The 22,088-nt window shown below is 43.5% G+C and overlaps 1 protein-coding gene and 1 long non-coding RNA gene across 6 annotated transcripts in view; one reads left to right on the plus strand and one right to left on the minus strand.

The window, feature by feature from the left end:
• The window catches only part of LOC120309340, a 31,335-nt gene extending 12,002 nt beyond the window's left edge, over positions 1-19,333 (minus strand). The window contains exons 1-4 of one of the 3 annotated variants that reach the window (XR_005557064.1): positions 19,076-19,333; positions 17,937-18,022; positions 11,435-11,503; positions 8,661-9,014 (exon numbers count right to left, since the gene is read on the minus strand). This is a non-coding gene — a long non-coding RNA (uncharacterized LOC120309340). Of the gene's footprint in view, positions 1-8,660; positions 9,015-11,434; positions 11,504-17,936; positions 18,023-19,075 lie in introns of those variants that run through there. The other 2 variants (XR_005557066.1, XR_005557065.1) reach the window with 2 other exon arrangements.
• Positions 17,332-22,088, plus strand: part of GATA5 (GATA binding protein 5) — a 52,833-nt gene continuing 48,076 nt past the window's right edge. Inside the window, exon 1 of one of the 3 annotated variants that reach the window (XM_039346476.1) lies at positions 17,332-17,537. The gene's annotated coding sequence lies outside the window, so the exon portion shown is untranslated. Of the gene's footprint in view, positions 17,538-19,818; positions 20,221-21,026; positions 21,940-22,088 lie in introns of those variants that run through there. The other 2 variants (XM_039346475.1, XM_039346478.1) reach the window with 2 other exon arrangements.

Here is a 22,088-nt window from a genome sequence, read left to right on the forward strand (position 1 = left end):
ACTTTTTTTTCTTCAATTTATTTGTGTCCTCCTTCTCATTGTAAAAAAGTTGGTCACCTTAGTAATTTGGGGAAGGCACTAAAATGTAATAAATGAACTTTCCCCCTACAGAACATGATCAGATTATTATTATATATATATATATATATATATATATATATATATATATATATATATATATATTATATATATATATATATATATATATATATATATATATATCTCCATATTTGAAGGGTTATACAGGTAGTCCTTGACTTAGGAGCCTAGCATTTCCACTGATACAGGAGTTACAGGAGTTTTGCCCTATTTTATGACCTGGCAAATTTGGGTGCTTGGCAACTGGCATGTATTTATGATGGTCCCAACATGTCTGGGGCTCACGTTATCCCCTTTTGCGGCCTTCCCACCAGCAAACTCAGTGGGGGGGGGAGAAGCCAGATTCTCTTAACGACCATATCACGCACCCCTGCAACCCCTTAATGACCATATCACGAACCCCTGCAACCTCTTAACAACCGAATGGCAAGAAAGCTGCTCGACTGGGGCAAAACGCCCTTAACAACTCTCCTGCTCAGCGACGTTCATGGCCGTTAGTCGAGGACTGCCTGCATCGGGGCTCCTTCTCCCTTCACCGCAGGAGCCCAGCTGTGTCTGGTTGCGCTTTGCTTGCTTGCTTCCTCCCCTCCCTCCCTTCTCCTTCCAAACCCGGGCAGACCCTGGCTTCTTTTCCCGGGAAAACCCGCGACCTTCCCCCTCCTCTCTCGCCCACCCCCTCCCCACCAAAAGGCCGCGCGTCTCGAGCCGGACGCAAGGCCGCAAATCAAAGGAGGAATGAGTGGGGAGGGGGTCTGCATTAAGCAGGGGGTGTCCGGAGGGCGCCGCTCTGTCTGTCCTGGAAGCTGGGAGGAGAAACTTCACCTGGGCAGCGAAGCCCTCCTAAATCTCGCCCGCCCTCCGGCCCTCCCTCCGGCCCGGCTGCCCAGCGTTCGAATACAGCGCTCGGGGCGACTCCGACGAGGTGCCGGAGTAGAAGGGCGGAATGGCTCGGGGCAACTCGGCTTGGGGTAATCCAGCCTGCTGGGAGGCCTCAACAATTGTAAGACTTGTGGACTTCAACTCCCAGAATTCCTCAGCCAGCTTAGAAGAAAGTCAGTGGTGTAGGCCAGGGGTCTTCAAATTTGACCCTTTTATGACTTGTGGACTTCAATTCCCAGAATTTATTTGACCCAACTCAGTGCTTTATTTACAATAACAAGAAATTGCCTCCAAGCCCTCCTGCAAGGAAGATAAACACCAGAATAACAGCTGGAAGGGACCTTGGAGGTCTTCTAGTCCAACCCCCTGCTCAAGCAGGAAACCCTATAACAGGGATCTTCAAACTTGGTGCTTTTATGACTTGTGGATTTCAACTCCCAGAAATTTGAAGACCCCTGGCCTACACCATTGACTTTTTTCTAAGCTGGCTGAGGAAATCTGGGAGTAGAAGTCCACAAGTCTTAACAGTTGCCAAGGTTGAGGACTCCTGCACTAGAAGACCTCCAAGAGCCCTTCCAACTCTGTTCTGGTTCTGATGATTATTCATCAATGAACTGATTGCCTATTTTGAGGGTTGTGCAAATGGCAACAACAGGTTGGGTGGTGCAAAGCATTATGGGGTAGTGTGAAACAGGGTGATGATCTAACTAGCCATCTTGGTGGAAGGCTTTGTATGCTCCAGAGTTGGGAGGAGAAATCACAGAAGAGACAGATCTGATTCAGACATTTGGCTAAGTAGTGGTTTATTAACCATGATTGATGGGCTATGTCAGGGGTCCCCGTCCGTGGACAGGTACTGGTCCGTGGCATGCCAGCAACTGGTCCGCACAAACAAACAAAGCCCCATCTGTAAGATGCAGGCAGCACACAAAACCACGTCCCCTCCGGTCCACGGAAAATCCACTCTCCAAAGAACTGGTCTCTGGTTCCCAAAAGGTTGGGGACCTCTGTTATAGAATACAGAATAACAGAGTTAGAAGGGATCTTGAGGGTCTTCTAGTCCAACCCCCCCCCTTTGATCCTACACCATTTCAGACAAATGGCAGTCCAGTCTCTTCTTAAAAACCTCCAGTGTTGGAGCACCCAGAAATTCTGGAGTGCAAGCCGTTCCACTGATTAAGTGTTCTTACTGAAATTTCTCCTCAATTCTAGTTAGCTCTCCTTGATGAGTAACAGAAAGGACCTTGGAGGTCTTCTAGACTAGAGTCCAACTCGCTGCTCAAATGGGAGACCCTATGCCATTCCAGATAAATGTCCGTCCAGTCTCTTCTAAAAAGCCTCTAGTAGCAGCAGTAGTAATAGTGATAATAATAAAGTTTGAAGGGATCCTGGAGGACATCTAGTCCAACCCCCTGCTCAGGCAGGAAACGCCATACCATTTCGGACAAATGGCTGTCCATTCTCTTCTTAAAAGCTTCCAGTGTTGGAGCATTCACCGCTTCTGGAGGCAGGTTGTTCCACTGGTTAATTGTTCTAACTGTCAGGAAGTTTCTCCTTAGTTCTAGGTTGCTTCTCTCCTTGATCAGTTTCCCTCCGTTGCTTCTTGTCCTGCCTTCAGGCGCTTTGGAGAATAGCTTGACTCCCTCTTCTTTGTGGCAGCCCCTGAGATACTGGAACACTGCTATCATGTCCCCCCCTTGTCCTTCTCTTCATTAAACTAGACATACCCAATTCCAGCAACCGTTCCTTGTATTTTTCAGCCTCCAGTCCCCTGATCATCTTTGTTGCTCTTCTCTGTACTCTTTCTAGAGTCTCAACATCTTTTTTACATTGTGGTAACCAAAACTGGATGCAGTATTCCAAGTGTGACCTTACCAAGGCATTGTAAAGTAGTATTAATATTTCATGTGATCTTGATTCTATCCCTCTGTTAATGCTGCCTGATAAAGCACCCCCAATTTTTGAAGGCAAGCTGTTTCGCTGATCAATTGCTCTAATTGTTGGAAGGGGCCTTGGAGGTCTTCTAGTCCAATCCCCTGCTGAAGCAGGAAACACTATGCCATTCCAGACAAATCTCTTCTTAAAAACCTCCAGGGATGGAGCAGCCACAACTTCTGGAGGCAGGTTGTTCCACTGGTTAATTGTTCACACTGTTAGGAAGTTTCTCCTTAATCCTGGGTTGCTTCTCTCCTTGATTAGTTTCCATCCATTGCATTGAGTAGATGGGGCCAGGAGGTTTCAGCTAGAGTCTGTGAGATATTCTAGTTACAGTAGATCTTTACTGAGCAAAGCTAGCTTCTAATGTCTCTTCCAACTCTATGGAAATTGCAAAAGATCTTTTATAAGGAGATATATTGGGGCTACATTCATGCAACAGGTAAAAGTCCACAAAATACATAAAAAATATTGGATTCGATCCATGATAAAGTTTGATTCACTGTCTTGGTCACCGGTGAGAATACAGATGATTAGGTTAGAAGAGGGGGTCATATTATTCTCCAAAGCACCAGAGGGAAGGACGAGAAACAATGATTGGAAACTGATCAAAGAGAGAAGCAACCTGGAATTAAGGAGAAACTTCCTGACAATGAGGACAATTAACCAATGGAACAGCTTGCCTCCAGAAATCATAGCTGCTCCATCACTGGAGGTTTTTAAGAAAAGACTGGACAGTCACTTGTCTGAAATGGTATAGGTTCTCCTGCTTGAGCAGGGGGTTGGACTAGAAGACCTCCAAGGTCCCTTCCAGTATTCTACTCTACTCTGCTCTACTCTACTCTACTCTACTCTACTCTACTCCACTCTACTGTTTTGATTGATGTTGGGTTGCTTAAGCCACCAAGGCTGGTATCTTCTCTGATCACAATTGAAGGCTCTTTCCTGCATATTCCTGGGACAGCAAAGGTGACTTACAAGCAAGTACTGGAGCGCATAACACCAGAGAGGTCACTGGAAGGCAAAATCACAAAACTGTGTCTCAATTATTTTGGTCATGTTGTGTGTGTGGGGGGGGGGGGAATTCACTGGAGAAATCCATTCTGCTTGGAAGAGTTAGTGGTAAAAGGAAACCAGGCCACCAAAGAACACGGTTGATGGACGCCTTCAAAGCTGACACCAAACAGAGCACAGAACAACTTAAAGAAGTAGTGCATGATCAGAAGAGGTAGGTGGAAAGACCTGGCCCGTAAAGTCTCCAAGAGTCAGTCCTGACTGAATGAATAAAGTCATCGTCATCATCATTATCATTTAGTCACCGGTGGGAATACCAACCATTAGAATAGTTATAGTATGTTGCTGGGTTGCTTAAGCCACCAAGGCTAATATTTTCTCTCAGCACAGTTTTTACCTTCTAAGGAACAGGCAAAAATCCTAGAGAATTAAATGGAATATTTGAGCCTAAAGAAGGTGACTTTCTTATCTCGTGTATTAAATTTCTGTCCTGTCTTTCCTCAACGTATTGGTTCCCTCCTCCAATTTTTCCCCACAGCGACAATCCTCTAAGGTTGCTGTGGCTGGATTTGAACCTGGACCTCCTCGCTTCTAGTTCAGACCTTCACCTTTAAGTCCCATTGAGTTCAGTATACAGTTGCAAAGTGCATTTGGAACCATTCATTATATTAAAACTTCATGTGTTCCGATTGTTTATAGCTTAACTGCAGCTTGGAAACCAGGGATGACAAAGTAGCACTTAAAGTGATCTACTAAGCTAGCCAATCATACAGCACAGAATTTATGTGCTTCGTTTATGGTTCACTGTGTTATGAGATCTTGGGAAACTGAGTTGAATAAACCACGGTTAAGTTTATCCAGGGAAGGCGGATCCTGCAAACATAATCCCATCATCTGTCTATAGGAGCCTTTGGGCCATTCATTCTCTCTCAGCCCATCCTACCTTGCAGGGAGAGTTATAGGGAACTACAGGGGCAGGACAAGAAGCAACGGATGGGAATAACCAGTGGGACAGTTTGCCTTCAGAAGCTGTGGGCACTTCATCACTAGAGGTTTTTAAGAAGAGACTGGACAGCCACTTGTTTTGAAATGGTATGGGATCTCTTGCTAAAGCAGGGGGTGGACGAGAAGACCTCCAAGATCCCTTCCATCTCTATTCTATTCTAGTCATCCTTACAGAGAAGAGCAACAAGGATGATTAGAGGTCTGGAGGCTAAAACATATAAGGAACAGTTGCTGGAATTAGGTATGTCTAGTTTAATGACGAGAAGGACCAGGGGGGACATGATAGCAGTGTTCCAATATCTCAGGGGTTGCCACAAAGAGGGAGTCAAGCTATTCTCCAAAGCACCCGAAGGCAGGACAAGAAGCAACGGATGGAAACTAATCAAGGAGAGAAACAACCTAGAACTAAGGAGAAACTTCCTGACAGTTAGATCAATTAACCAATGGAACAACCTGCCTCCAGAAGTGGTGAATGCTCCAACACTGGAAGTTTTTAAAGAAGAGACTGGACAACCATTTGTCTGAAATGGGATAGGCATAGGGTTTCCTCCCTGAGCAGGGGGTTGGACTAGATGACCTCCAAGGTCCCTTCCAACTATTATGGATCATCGCACAGTCAGCCAGATGTTCTGACTGGATTTGGCATTTTGTCTACCTATCGAGTCCTTACCCAGGACCTGGGATAGGCAGATGTGGATGTTTGATGGTATTACAGATATTGTCGCAGGATGGAAGCAGTTCCTAACAAGGCCGCCTTTTGCAATTGACTAATAGCGAATTTGTCAATGCCAATGGTGTTCAAGTGGTGCTCCAATTGTTTTGGGATTGCACCCAAGGAGCCTATTACTATTGGTACTACCCTTGCTTGCTTTTGCCACAGTCTTTCTATTTCTATTTGTAGTTCTTTGTATTTTGTTATCTTCTCCAGTTCTTTCTCTTCTATTCTGCTATCTCCAGGCACTGCCACGTCCACTATCCAGACTTTTTTGTCTTTCTTATCGACAATTGTTAAGTCTGGGGTGTTATGTTGCAGGTGCTTGTATTATTATTATTATTATTATTATTATTATTATTATTATTATTATTATTATTATTATTATTAAACTAACTGCCTTGAATTCCTGAATGAAAGGCCGAGATAAAGGCATAACAACAAACAAATAAATACATTTCTCTTGCAATAAAGAAAAAACCCTGAACTTGGATGAACTCTTGACCACCCAGACCCCATTATAGCAAATAACCTGAGCATCTTATCTTGTTTGGATAAAACATTCCAGAGACTTTTTTTAAGACTGGCCGGGTGAAAGTTGAAATGCATTTTCTCCCTCAGCAGCGGTCAGTCCATCACTTTTCAATACCATCCCAACTGTATGTCAGCCAGATAAGCACCCTGCCCACTTTAATTTGTTTCATTTATTACTGTTGAATTTATTTTGTTCTATTATTAATTTGTTTAATTTAATTTGGACCTTCAAAAAAAAAGCAGGACGGGGTGAGAATGGACTCCGTTTGAGTTGGGGTGCTGGAGAAGACTTCCCTGGACAGCAAAGGTGACCAACAAGCAAGTACTGGAGTGCATAACACCACACAGAAGGCAAAATCACAAAACTGCATCTCACTTATTTTGGCCATGTCAATTCACTGGTGAAAGCAATTATGCTGGGCAAAGGAAATCAGGCCACCAAAGAACATGGTAGCTGCTGGACAATCCTCAAAGGTGACACCAGCCAGAAAAATTGGAAGAAGTAGTGCAAGATCAAAAGATGTGGAGAGACCTTAGGCCACAGAATCGCCAAGAGTCAGACACAACTGGGTAACATCATCATCATCATCATCATCATTATCATCGCTTTAATTTGGGAGTAGCAGTGAATGCCAGTCACTGTTTATTTGTGTCTTTTCCTCTTGGAAATGACAGGGAACAAACGCTTCTGCATTTCCACTGGAGTCTTAGGAATGAAGTTATCATTATTCATCCTGTATAAAATGGTCAAGGTTACTACTGTGAAAAGTTTCCTCCTAATTCCATTAAGCCCATGATCACTGGATGTCTTATGTCTAAGGATATTTACCCATGTGGTCTGGCTGTATTACTATTATGCTTCTCATCTTTTCTATTACCTTCTCCTTTTGGTGTCTTATGTTTATATTACTTTGCATAAGTATGCACACTGAGAGAATAGACAGATTCCTTGTGTATCCAATCACATTTGGCTAATAGTCTATCCTATCCTATTCTATATCCTATCCTAGCCTATCTTATCCTCTATCCTCTGTCCTATCCTCTATCTTATCCTATCCTCACTCTATTCCGAGGGTGTCAAATACCATGCCTACCCCATTGCTGGCAATGGCAAAAAAGTCGCAATACATCATGACACCTCACGTGACATTGCGAATTTGACACCCCTGTTTTATTCTATCCTATCCTACCTTCTACTCTATATTATGTTCTATCCTATATTCTATCATGTCCTATCCTATCCTATATACTATTCTATTCTCTATTCTATTCAGTCCTCTTCTATCCTATATACTATTCTATTCTATTCTATCCTATCCTATCCTATCCTATCCTATCCTATCCATTCTGTCCTGTCCTATCTAATTCTATTCTATTCTATTCTATTCTATTCTATTCTTTCTATTCTATTTTCTATTTTATTCTATATTCTATTCTACTCTATTCTATTTTCTATTTTATTCTATATTCTATTCTACTCTATTCTATTTTCTATTCTATTCTATATTCTATTCCATATTCTATCCTATCCTCTATTCTATCCTATATACTGTTCTGTTCTGTTTTGTTCTATCCTACCCTATCCTATATTCTGTCCTGTCCTATATTTTCTATTCTATTCTATTCTATTCTATTCTATTCTATTCTATTCTATTCTATTCTATATTCTTTTCTATCCTATCCTATCCTATCCTCTGTTCTGTTCTATATTCTATTCTATATTCTATCCTACTCCATTCTGCTCTCCAGACTTTATCTCAGTTAATCAGGGTCAAATCCAGGTAGTAGACTTTTTTCAAAACTTTTCAGTCCTATGAATTGTGTCCCAGGATTCTTCTCTTTGATTCTTGACTCTCAAAGATCTCCCAGTAGGCAAAGTCAGCATGTTTGATGATGAAAATGCTGGGAATTTTAGCTTAACAACAGAATTGCAGGCTGAAAAAGTCCATATGCCTATCCTAAATACATCACCAGGCTACAATATGTTAAATACACATTCTGATTTCAAAAATCAGAAGGACTCCGGTAACATCTTTTCAGACTAACACATGGCACATGTTTTCTCAGACTCTTTCTAAATTTGGCTACCGGAGTCTAAAATATCTTTTCTTCCAGTATTTCTTAGGAAAAGAAATATCTATTAATCCAGCCATTACTTTCATATTTAAGTTGAGTTTTGTTCTCACCTTATCTTTATTACTGCACTGTGCAGATAGGAAATTACATGACATTTATTTATTTATTTATTTATGAGACTTATATACCGCTTTAAGTGCAAGCACTCTCTAAGCGGTGTACACCAGTAAGCAATGTATATGTGTATGTATGTATGTATGTATGTATGTATGTATGTATGTATATATATATATATATATATATATATATATATATATATATATATATATACATTGTCCCCAACAATCTGGGTCCTCATTTTACCTACCCCGGAAGGATGGAAGACATAATTTTCTTGCATGCTAAAACAAGCCAACCTCCTCTATTTGAGAAGGATTTTATTGTAGATTTGTCCCCGATTCTCTTCTTCTCAAAAAGGCAGGAAAAGTTTGGAGAAAGTTATTTTCTAACACTCTTGTCCCTTTATGGGCCAAAGTGCCTTCATCCCAATATACAAGGTTCATTTTGGAGAGAACAGAGCAAAACAATTCAGTCTTGTGCCAAATATTGAATAATGCAATTGGAAGGGACCTTAGAGGTCTTCTAGTCCAACCCCCTGCTCAAGCAGTATACCCTATATGCAATTTCAGACAAATGGCGGTATCCAATCTCTTCTTAACAACCTCCAGTAATGGAACAATTGCTGCTCAGGATGGCTCAGCTGAAAACAATAGAAAGATGTGTATATTAACCTCTGCTCAAATGAATACATCAATCATTTGCCAATCCCCATTCAAAACAGCTTTTCTTGAATCTGCTAAAATGGTAATCAACATTACCAAAACTGTAACATATCTTTGACCATGAATTCTATGGATTCCCATTATTGGGAAAGCAAGAAACACATGAAACTGTAGCTTCAAAGCTAAAACAGCTATTTATTTAAAATGCCTTTTCATCTCAGCAACAATTTGTAAATTAAATTACCCTTCAGATAGAACCAGGAAGAAACACCCCCAAAAAACAGACGTGGCTCCACTGGGCTCGTATACATGACACAGCCCTACTCAATTTACATCATGGCTCTCTAAATATTTTGTACAACCCCCCAAACATTAAAATATGGTTCATTTCTATATTAGCACTGATGAAAAAGAATGTCAGGAATTGGCTGTTACATGGCAAGATTTTATGCATAGAGATCAGGAACTCAAGCAGCCAAATTTCCATCAGTAGAAATAACAGAATAACAGAGTTGGAAGGGACCTTAAGAGGTCTCCTAGCTCAACCCCCTGCTCAAGCAGGAGACTCTATACCATTTCAGACAAATGCTTGTCCAATCTCTTCTTAAAAACCTCCAGTGATGGAGCACCCATGACTTCTGGAGGCGTCACAATAGAACATAGACATTACTAAAAGACGGAGGGTGAAGGTTCATTCTCCAAGCTTGTGGGTTGATTTCTGAATATTTCATTACCAGGCTAGGTAACATTTTCAATGGAGTTTAGAGGGGGATGTCACTGATAGTGCTCTTCTGTTTATAAGGGCTTCAGGTGTAGGTGTATCGAGTGAGGGTCTTGTGACGGGTCAGGTGTGAGTCATCAGTGAGTCTTGTGACGGGTGTTGTGATGGGGTGGTTACATTAGGTCAGGGTCATTGGGAGGTGAACTCCTGGTTGGGTGGGGGGAGAGGGTTAGCGCTGTTTCTGGTTGGCCCAAAGATGCTTTTTCACGAGGCAGCTGGAGTTTTTTTGTTTTGTTTTGTTTTATTATTATTATTAATAGTTGGAAGGGATCTTGGAGGTCATCTAATCCAACCCCCTGCTCAGGGAGGAAACCTTATACCATTTCAGACAAATGGCTGTCCAGTCTCTTCTTAAAAACTTCCAGTGTTGGAGCATTCACCGCTTCTAGAGGCAAGTTGTTCCACTGGTTAATTGTTATAACTGTCAGGAAGTTTCTCCTTAGTTCTAGGTTGCTTCTCTTGTTGATTAGTTTCCATCCGTTGCTTCTTCTCCTACCTTCAGGTGCTTTGGAGAATAGCTTGACTCCCTCTTCTTTGTGGCAGCCCCTGAGATATTGGAACGCTGCTATCATGTCCCCCCTCGTCCTTCTCTTCATTAAACTAGACGTACCCAATTCCAACAACCGTTCCTTGTAAGTTTTGGCCTCCAGTCCCCTAATCATCTTTGTTGCTCTTCTCTGTACTCTTTCTAGAGTCTCAACATGTTTTTTACATCATGGTGAGCAAAGCTGGATGCAGTATTCGAAGTGTGGCCTTATTAAGGCATTGTAAAGTGGTATTAATACTTCACATGATCTTGATTCTATCCCTCTGTTAATGCAGCCTAGCACTGTGTTGGCTTGTTTGGCAGCTGCAGCACACGGCTGGCTCATATTTAAGTGATTGTCCACTAGGACTCCAAGATCGCTCTCACAGTTACTACTATTGAGTAAGGTACCACCTGTACTATACCTATACATTTGGTTTTTCTCTGAAGATGTTTCGCTTCTCATCCACGAAGCTTCTTCAGCTGTGGTTGCTGGTTGATTTGGATCCTGAGGGGTTCATAGGCTGGCTGTAGGTCAATATCTCTGTGGATAGAATGTCTTGTGGAGTGCCAGGCTTCAATGAACTCATGAGGGTGGCAGCTGGTAGTGTGGCTGACTTTTGGGTTGCTCCAATTGAACGGGTGCTCTTTGGTGTCAGTGTGAGTAGAGGTTAAAGATTTGGGATGGTGGCATTTGACTGCCAGGTGGTGTTTGTGGATCCTGGTTTTAATTGACACGTTTGTCCCATATAGAACACTGACAACCCCTAAACTCCGCTGAGGATGTTACCTAGCCTGGTAATGAAATGTTAGGAAACCAACCCACCAGCGTGGAGAATGGACCTCCACCCTCATCCTACACCGGAGCTACAGATATTCACCCCAATTGCATTAGTAAAAGATTCTTCAGGAGAAAAAAAAAGGCATTTCAAATAGCTAAGAATGGGATTTATTGGCAAGCTGCTTATTCATTTTGGCTCCGCTCCTACCCCACCTTGCGACAGCCGTCTTTTCCCAGCTTGCCCTAGAAGTCTACATACAACAGAGAAGGGGGGGAAGAGGAGAGAGAAGACTTAAGTAGTCTCACTGACTTTAAAAGAACTGAATTCCTTGAGTGGCTATCGTTCCAAAGCATCTCTCAAGTTCCACCTGGAAAAGTCCTTTTGAAATGAAGACAAGCCAATTAGAGATGAGAGATAGAAGCTTAAAGGCAAAACAAACAATTCAAGTCAGGACAGTAGAATAGTAGAATAATACAGGGGGGGGCAGGACAATCCTACTAGGAGTATTGATAATCCCCAATGGAAGCTTGAATTTAATTTTCTGCCTGTCCTTTTGGACTATCTGGGTTTCCTTCTGCACCCAGCTTGCTTTCTTCCCATCTGCTTTAAACTGTGCTCCCAAACTTAACTCGGGTGCCGCAAGCAAAAGAACTCCTTTGCAAAAAAAGGACTGTGTGCAACTCTTAGCCCTTGAAATCTGCCCGTGTTGACTCCAAAGATAGCTGATCTCTCTCATTTAGATTTCAGAACAGTAAAATGGGTTTTGAGCTTTCCGTTTTAATCCTGTTCCTACTTATTTGGAAATGGGAACAACTGCTGTTTGGCTTGTAGGTTAAGGGGCAACTTCAAGGTGATAATAAGCGATGCTGGAGTGGGGTCCACAAGATTGTCTGGGATGCTACACATCCTCTTTAGGACCTGTTTTCCTTGTTTCCTTGTTAACCCAAAGCAGAACATCCAGATTCAGTCACAGTTTTGTTCCATACAATATCAACCTTGTGAACTCTCAAGCTTCCTCTTTCCGCTCTGGGTTCAAGATGGGCAGCACGAATATTGATATGTATTTATATGTGAGGGTGTAGTTGCATACATGTGTTGTATACAGCATGTTTATATGTGTGTTATGCACGGGTACACTTTGGAGAGCAGGCAACAGAATCTCATTTTTAAGGTGTGCCAGCGTGCCCACGGTAAAAAAAAAATGACAATAAAGGTTATCTTATTTTATATTTTTACCTTCTCATCCCTTGCTGCAATAGAAATAATTTTTATTGGGCGGGGAGGGAATTATAGAACTGCCTACTTCATTATGGATTGTGGCAATGCCTAGCAAGGCTCCCCTTAAATGCAGGGAAGTAAAATTCTGGGTTCATTGAATTCCCGGAAAATGTGGTTAGGGCGCAAAGGGAAAATTTAGGAACCGGAAGTCGACCTTTCTCCAAAAGCTGTGTTTGTAAACGGCTGGGGATGCCAAAGCGCGGTTCCGTTTTCCAGAAGGAAAAGTAATTTTTTTGTGGTTTTATCAGGCCACTTTAGCTGACTGTGTTCAGCAGGTCAGCGGTTCAAATCTCACCGGCTCAAGGTTGACTCAGCCTTCCATCCTTCCGGGGTAGGTAAAATGAGGACCCAGATTCTTGGGGGCAATGTAAATATATATATACATTGCTTACTGGTGTACACCGCTTAGAGAGTGCTTGCACTTAAAAGCGGTATATAAGTCTCATAAATAAATAAATAAATAAATAAACCCCTCTCTCTTTTTCAGAGGGTGAAGTGAAATGGAAGGAATCCCTTAATACACAATGATCCTCCTAGCTCTCTCTCTCTCTCTCTCTCCCTCTCTCTCTCTCTCTCTCTCTCCCTCCCTCTCTCTCTCCCTCTCTCCCCCCTCTCTCTCTCTCCCTCTCCCCCCCCTCTCTCTCCGTGTATACTAATATAAGCGAAGTTCCTTTCAAGGGTGAAGATTCCGGGACTAACAAATGCGACTTTTGCCGAATAAGATCTACTAGCAATAGAGCCAAATAATAATATTGATCGGCTTGCCGAATAGGAAGTCGTTTCTCCCGCTTAAAATACAGTCAATATGGGGCAACTGATCGGTTTCCGAAGCGGAAAAAAAAAGAGGGGAAAAAAAAGGATTTTGGGGGACTTTTAGCATCTGGGAGAAAATGGAAACAGGCCGCGGGGGCCAATTCCCGCGCAATATTTGGCTTTCCCGAAGCGTCTTCCATGGGTCTTTTTTAGAATTTCGTTTCCGAGAAGAAAAAAACTTGCTTTGCTTTCTCTGTGTTTTTAACTCGCCTGCCTGGGGAAAAAAAAATGAATTTCGCCCCGGCCATTCTCAAAACCGAGAGCTTTTCTTTTTTCTTTTTCTTTTTTGAAGGCAAGTAAATTTACTTCTCGACGGAGAAAAATGTCAAGGCGGCTGGGGCACCTGAAACGAAGGTTTTTTTGGGAAGGTGCTTGGGGCAGCGGATGACCTCAAGAGGTCCCCCGCAAGAAACGCTGGAGTATTTCTAAGGAGCCCGTGCGAAGGGACCCAGTTGCACTACCGTCCTAGTTTTTTAAAAAAGACGAGGATCAGTAGCTGGGGTTTCTCATAGGCTTCAGAGGAGGTTTACAGAGGTTACAGGGGATTAGACTAGAAGACCTCCAAGGTCCCTTCCAACTATTGTTCTGAGTGATTTGACTTCAATCTTTCCTCCTAACCCTCCCTGCCCACCCTTAACAAAGAAGGTAAAACACTGACATTGACTGGGAGGCAGTGAGGGGGAGGGGAATGAATCACACCTCCCCCAGCCATTAAGTCTAAAATACTTCAGCCACCAGAGCCCAAATCTGTTCACTGGAGGCTTTGAAGAAGAGAGACTGGACTGGACTATTTAATATTACGTGTATTGACAGCAGCGAGAGTAGCATTTGCCCAATATTGGAAAAATGAAAATATAGAATCTGACGAGATCATAATTAGGAAAATGTTAGAATGTGCAGAAATGGACAGACTAACCCTAGAGATTAAAGAGAAAGAAAACTCAGTCTACTTTGTTGTTGTTGTTGTTAATTGCGAAGTCGTGTCCGACCCATCGCGACCCCATGGACAACATTCCTCCAGGTCTTCCTGTCCTCTACCATTTTCTGGAGTCCATTTAAGTTGACACCTACTGCTTCAGTGACTCCATCCAGCCATCTCATTCTCTATCGTCCCCTTCTTCTATTGCCCTCAATCTTTCCCAGCATTAGGCCCTTCTCCAGTGAGTCAGTCTACTTTAAAACATGGGAAAATTTCTACCAAGGGTTAGGAAAGTGAACTAGCAAGCAATGATTGTGAAATTCAATAAGATGCATGGCATTTGCTGATTAATTGAGACTCTTTATGATCACTGTCATTCTTATTGACGATAGCTATGTACTATCATATTAATTAATTCATTAGTTTTATTATTTGTATCCGGACAATAGTCTGCTTGCTAAAGCTTGGAAAGGTTATTGGGGGTAACCCCATTGTTGTACCTATCCCAATCCCATTCCTGAACCTTACCCTGAACCCTATCTAATACCTACACTGACCCTATCCCTTCCCTACCCTTATAAAACTTAATAAAATATTGTTACTAAAAAAAGAGAAGAGACTGGACTGTCATCTATCAGAAATGGTGTAGGGTCTCCTGCCTGGGTGGGGGGGAGAATGAGGTGGGGGGGTTGGACTAGGGCACTGTGGAATTGCTGGCTGTGGAATTCTGGGAGTTGAAGTCCACATGCCTTAAAATTGTCAAGGTTGAGAAACACTGGACTAGATGAACCACAAGGTCCCTTCCAACTCTTGTTATTCTATGTTCTACATCGGTTGAATCTCTGCCTGGGCAGCCAAGGGTCAAAAGAGATATAAGCTTTATGGGGGAGGGGCGACTTTAGAAGCCCCTGCGCCCCTTCCCCCCCCCCCCGAATTCCTCTCTGGTGGATTTAAGCGTCTGGTCAGCTTTTATTTTTTTCGGGCAGGCAGGCGAGAGCATAAACCGAAGTTATTTATTCGATTCTTAAATTTATTCCATAATTTTAACATTATTAACAAAAAATATATTTCCTTCTCTGGGGGGGGGGGGCTGACTTCCCACAGTTTAATATTCAGTATTATTGAATTGATTAAAGAGGGGACAAGAAGGAAACGGAGGAGCGATTGGCTTTTGAATACCCCGGCGCCCAAGGAACCGCCTGGGTGTATTTATTAATGGTGGAAATTCCTCTTATTGTGCAGTGATTAACGCTGAAGGCGGGGAGTGGATGAGGAGATGGATGGGTGGTGGGTAAGGAATTTTCTTGCCGTTCTCCTCCTATTTATTTTTATAATTTATCGGCCGCCCAGTTTAGGGATTGGGCGTTTTTCTGAGGCTCCGGGGCATCTGGGCTACAAGCCAACCATCCCTTTTGTTTCGCCCTTTTGTTGTTTTGAAGCCTAAGCCGAGTTCAAGGCCCCAAGTCGCCGCCGCTGCTAATGGATCTCCATTAAGGGAAAGGATGCATGGCTGAAAGATTCGAGGCAAGTAAGCCCCGGCATGGCCTTGGGGGTCAGTTTTTGGAATGCTCCCCTGCCTGGCCGGCCACCCTGGGCCGCCCCGAACACCAATTCACCTCCGTCCGACGCGGGTTAACTGAGGCCGTCCTTCACACGACCATCCGGGGTTAAATGAATCTCTCACGAACCAAGGCGAGGAGACGCGTCCCAGGAGGAGGCTGCAGGATCCAATTTTCGGGTCGGTCACCGGGAACCCGGGGTTTTGTCTCCCCAGCTTTCGGACGCCTGCCGGAGCCCATCCTCGGAGAGATGGGACTTCAACACGTGTCCGAAAGGTCGGGAGACAAAAACCTCTGGTCCCCGGTGACCGACCCAGATTGGATCCTAAGGGAATCTCTTGTTTCTGTTCCTGGATTCGGATCGCCTCCATTCGGAGCGCCCTTCTGTTTGGCATGGCCTGGAGAGCAAGCTGTGCTGAACCCAAGGGAGAACTTTGACAGCTTTGCCTGTAGATTATGGGGCTCCAAAGTGGTCGATATTGACCCCCCCCCCAAAGGTTGATGGAATTATCCAAGAAGTCGATGCATTACTATTAATAGCATTACTATTACTCAGGTTTGGATATATAATGTATATACACAATGTACACTATATAAAGAAATAGTGTGTGTGTGTATATATATATACATACATATACATATACACACACACATATATATAAAACCCGAACAACCAAAGACCTACATATATATATATATATATATATATATATATATATATATATATATATATATATACACACACACACACACACACACACACACACACACACACACACACACACACACAGATGGTAGAGGACAGGAAGACCTGGAGGAACGTTGTCCATGGGGTCGATGGGTCGGACACGACTTCGCAATTAACAATAACAACAACAACATACACACACACACACACATACATACATACTAAATTTTTGGATTGCTAACAAAGAATTAAGGGGGACTGGGATAACTATTTCGAGCTGAGATAGAGATATATAGAGATATATAGATATATATATAGATATAAAGCATCTATATTTATATCTATATATATATATATCTACACCTGGGGATTCTCAATCATCCAGGTCACGCTTGTCTCAGAGGTGCTTTTTCCAAAAGGCAGCTGAACTTTTTTGGGTTTTTTTTCCCTTTGAAAACGTTTTCCTTCTCAACCAAGAAGCATCTGCAGTTCTAACTGTTAGAAGTGAAATGTTTTCAAAGGGGGAAAAAAAAAACCACCCGAAAACTCATTGCTTTTTGGAAAAAGCACCTTTGGAGTGTGAGTGTGTGTGTGCATCTATTACTATATATATATATATAGTAATATAATTACTATAGCAGCAGGACCATTAAAGTACCATTTATTAAATTATAAACTAAATTCATATAATTTCCGGAAACTGATGAACCATGGAAACTTCACGAAGGGGTGTAGGGGCTGAAGGGGTTGGCCCCGCTTTACCTCTGAGGAGCTTAACAGAAAAAAAACGGAGTTGGAAGGGATCCTCGGAGATCTTCTAGTCCAACCCCCTGCCCCAGCGCGAGATCCAATACCGTTTCAGATCAATTCAGCTGTCCAATCTCTTCTTCCAAACCTTTCGGTGGTGGGAGCAGACATTCATCCCCCTCCCCCTTAAACCGGGCTAAGACCAGCGATCCGATTCGAAGCCGGAGTCATTAAAAAGCCCTTTCTTTCCGAGGTAGCCCCCGCCCCCACCACCTACGCAGAAACAAAATTCGCCCAACTTCCCCGCCGTCGAGCAGAGACCCAGGACTGCGCCTCGGTTCGCCTGAGCAGCGAAAAATCTCGACGACGTCTTCGGCCTGGTTAAGCCTGGTTAAGCTACGAAGAAAGGTAACGTATGGAGCTAGCTTGTTTAAGCTTGGTTAGTAGCCGTAATCGTCGATAACGATGGGCGTAAGCGGGTTACGGTCGAAAAGGAGAGGACTTTGGGCCATTATTATTATTATTATTATTATTATTATTATTATTATTATTATTACCCCGCAACTTTTGGCCATTGACCATTACAATCCCGGTTTGTCACCCCATTTCCCGGGGGGGGGGCAGCTCCTCAAGGCTTTTGAGGCTCCCCTGTTTTCTCAAAGCCAATTTAACTCTCTTGGAAAGAGAAACGAGAAGCAGCCCCCTCCCCCCCCCAAAAAAAACCCGCCGGAATTTGGGGCGCTGAAAGCGAAGTGGGGCCGATATTGGTCGATCCTGGTCTGTTTGGTTGCTTAAGGAGAGGCCTACCTTTAGTTAAAGCAGTTTCGGGGATTTCTGGAAATGGACCAGCTGGCTTGAAGCTTGATCCCTTTCAAGAGATCAGGGTCCAAATACTGAAAGGAAGAGAATCGAACAGAGAGAATCAAACCGAATTTCGCATTACTTTTCTTCTACCTTTTGCTTAAAATGCCTAAAGCCAAATCCATTTAGTACGCGCGCTTATTCCGAGTTGCCAAATTAAACCCAATTTTCCGGGGGGTCGCTATGCATTGCCCCGTAAAGGAACCAAACGGGCCGGGTTGGTGTGAACGCAGCGGCTGACAAATGATCAGGTGGAGGACGTATTTGTGGGAACACAGTCAACCAGAAGGGTAAAGTTTAATTAAATAGGATTGCCGCACTGAATTGGGAAAAAGCTGATCGTCCGTCGAAGTTATACAGGAGAATATGCCCTAAAAGTGGTGGGAGTCCTCCAACTCCGACTATCGTCTTCCTTAAATTCAAAATACACACACACACACACACACACACACACACACACACACACACACACACACACACACACACACACACACACACTATGGTGGAAGGAATTTTAAAATGTTCGTTCCGGATTTCATCTTCGACACATTTATGTATCTTGTCAGTTTCTAGAAGTAAACTCGAATCTAGCTCGGAAAACTTGATTCCCCTAAAGAGAAACGCTTATAACATTGTAGACCAACTGAAGGGTCAAAAAAACAAAAAAAAACTGAACTCCAGACGTGTTTATTAGGCGTCTGAGAATTTTGGGAAGGGGATTGTTATTTGTTCAACACCAAAATAAAATAACCCGCCAGTTGGTTTAACCAATCGGCTTGAATCTACTTTTTTTTTTTTTTTTTTTTTTTTGCACAAGGGAAAAAAAAATTGGTGACAAATTGGATGCATAGGGTCTAGAAGGAGAAAAGAATAGAGAGCTTACGGAATAAAGCTTATTGATTAAAGACATTGAAACAACTACAAACGTCGCCCCCCCCCCGCCCAAAAAAGGGAGGAAAAATATGAAAAACATCAAAACAAAGAGAGAGAGAAAAAATCCGAGGAGAAAAATGAAGAAATCGGAAGGAGAACGCCGCGAGGAAGACAAGGCTCCATCTTTTACTTCGCAGGGAACAATGACTTACTTCCGAGTAGACGTGTAAAAGGCCGCCATGATCAAACATCCGAGAGCGCTTAACAGGCTTTTTTTCTCTCTCTCTCTCTGACCCACAAACCCGATCCCAAACCCGCGCTTATCCGAAGAAAACAAAAAGTCGCCGGGAGTTCCACCGGCCACGGTTCACAATAAAGCTTTCGGGCAGAGGATCGCTCCTCCGGGTCCTGCGCCCTCTCCCCCCCCCCAGCCCTTATTTGGAAAACAAGCAGGCAGAAAAGAAAAGCTGCGAAAGGTTGAGAGAGAGAGAGAGAGAGAAAGGAAGAGAGGCTGAAGTTTCCCCGACGCGAACTTTACTTTGGAAAATCTCTGGAAATGTTCGGGGGGGGGGAGAGGTGGGGAAGGGGAGGGGGCGTGCTGATTGGCACCCAGTCCTAATGAGTAACCGAGGAACTTTTTTACTCACCTATTCCTGACTCTTGGGGGCGGGGGGGGGGCAGGGAGAAGAGAGAGAGAGAGACAGAATGCCCCCCCCCAAATATTCTCACAAATGAAAAAAAAAAAAGTGGAAGTAATCTAAAAGTCCAATTCCTCCCTCCTAGCCAGGTGTCCCCCCCTCCCACCTTTTCCTCCCTCCTCCCCCTCCCCAAATCATCTTAACTCTCGCCTGGACGGTCTGGCTCACCGGGGGGGGGGAAGAGTGGTGGGGGGAGGTCACGTGACTCTGCCCCACGGCCAGCCCGTAAAGGGGCCGAACCGCCGCCGCTGCAGAAGAGGCATCACTCGAAGGCCGAGGTGAGGGGCGAGCGGAGCTGGAGGCGCGCTCGCTCGCTCGCTCGCTGGCTGGGCGCAGCTGAGATAACAGCCGGACGGAAAATAAAATTAAAAAAAAAATTTAAAAAAGCCTTTTCAAAAAGAGAGAGAGGGAGGGAAGGGAAAACGTCGCCCCCCCGCCCAATTTTCTTTTTCTTCCTTTTTTTTTTTGTTGTTGTTGCTTGCACCGGAATTTTTTTTTCCCCCTTTCGGATTGCCTTCTTTAATTTAATTTTTTTTTTTTTTTGCAACCAGGATTATTTTTAATTTTTTTTTTTTTTGCCTTGACCTTCTTTTTCCCTGCTTCATGCCAGTGTCTGGCTTTTTTCTCTCTCTCTCTCCTTCCTCCGGGTCTGTAATAACGTGAGTACTACTCTACTATCCATACCCCCCCCTTTTTTTTTATTTAAACCCTCCGTCCCCTCTGTAGCCAACTTATCTCGTCTTCGGCTGGGCTTATCTTAGCAGATAGTGTCGCGCTTGGAGAAGCTAGAGGAGGAGGAAGGGGAGACCGAGAGAGGGAGAAACGGAGAGAAAGAGAAAGAGAGACGTTAGTTTTGCCACTATTGATAAGCGCGCGAGTGATTTATGGGTCTGCTGATTAAAAAAAACCCCTCTTCCCTCCCCCCCAAACTTTCCTTTTAAAGGCCCAGACTTTGTTCAGATACGAGTTTCCTAGAACGACTTGGGCAAACGGTTTAATTTATTTATTCCTCTTCCCTTCTACTCCCCCCCCCCCGACTTTTATAGAAAAGTTTGATCTGGCTTTAATCTGGGAGATTAAAGAAGGGGGGGGGGAGACCCGTCCCTTTTCCTTCTCGAAAGGACCGTGCCAAAAGAAAAAAAAAAGTGTGACCCTCTCCGGTTTTTTTTTTTATATACTTCTGTATATCTTGCACCCCGAAAGCTTCGTTTGGCGCTCGGCTTTTGCCTGGTTCTTTCCGCGTTTTTTTTACTCTCCAAGCAAAAGCGCTTCGTTTCCAGCCGCAGAAAACAGGCGGGCTCGCTTTGCAGAAAACCCAACCCTCGCCAGACGCCTCCGGAGACACCACCGAGGACCGGGCCTGCTTTTTTTTTCCTATTTTTTTTAATTATTATTTTTGCCCCCCCTCCCCCCCTCACACACGCACGCACACAATTCCTATCGACCCATAGAGTCCAATTTACGCGGGCGTGAAATCAACTTTTAAGTTGGTTCTATAATAATAATAATAATAAAGTTGGAAGGGCTCGAACCGGACTGGGACTATTTTTATTTTTTTATTTTTATTTTTATTGAGTGTCGATTTCCCAGGAGCCACAATTGAGCAAAGCCAGCCGTTAATTGATTTTTTAAAAAAAGGAGGGGGGGAGGAAAAGTAGTTCCTCTGACTTCAAGGAAGAAATTTTGTTACTTCCTGCTAATTCCGGCTGCTTTGCGCTGCGCCTTTTTTTTCTTTCTTTTTCTTTTTTTTACTTGGGAAGAAAAAAAAAATCGAGTATTCGGTTTTAACTCGTAGCCGATTGAGGCCTTGGCGCTTCCTCGGGCAAAATCTAGTTCCGAAGTCGGTGGAGATTGAATGAATTAAAGCGTTCTGGTTTGTTTTGCTGCCTTCAAGAAGCCTCTGGAAAAACTGAACGCCGGTTTGCTTGCGAGTAGGAGGCTTCGTTCGTTGATTCCCACTGCTACTTTCATTCCATACACACACACACACGCACGCACGCACACACAGACACACACACAGACACACACACAGGAAAAAAAAGGGGGGGTCGCAACTCTTTGAAGTCTTATACGATTTATTCGTTTTCTTTCCCTTTCTCCTCCCGAGTAAATCCGATCCGGGCCTTTTTTTAAAAAAAGTCTCTCGTTTAAATACGGCTCGACCGCTAACTACCTTCCTTTTTTCCCCTCGGAACAATATTCCGAGTTAAAAACTCTGGGGAAAGTCCAGTTTTCGTTTTGTTTTTTTTTCGTTTCGTTTTTCCAACGAAAGAAGCATTTTCTCTGCGTCTTTATAAGATGATTTTTAATCCCTAGACTTGGTTTTGGTGGGAGAGAACTCGGAAGAGACCGGCGCCCCGATTTCCATCAATGAAAAAGTAAATTATGGAATAGGTTTATTTGTCCCAAGAGCTTTGAACTAACGTTTGGATTTGTTTTATTTTATTTTCCTCGCCCTCCTTTCCGGAAGCTGCTTTTGGAGCTGTTTTTTTGCTAGCCGCATTTTGCGCCTGGAAAACGGCACGAC

The sequence above is a fragment of the Crotalus tigris genome, unplaced genomic scaffold (assembly GCF_016545835.1).
Source record: "Crotalus tigris isolate CLP2741 ecotype Arizona unplaced genomic scaffold, ASM1654583v1 scf7180000017999.2816498, whole genome shotgun sequence".
In the NCBI taxonomy this organism is placed as follows: Eukaryota; Metazoa; Chordata; class Lepidosauria; order Squamata; family Viperidae; genus Crotalus; species Crotalus tigris.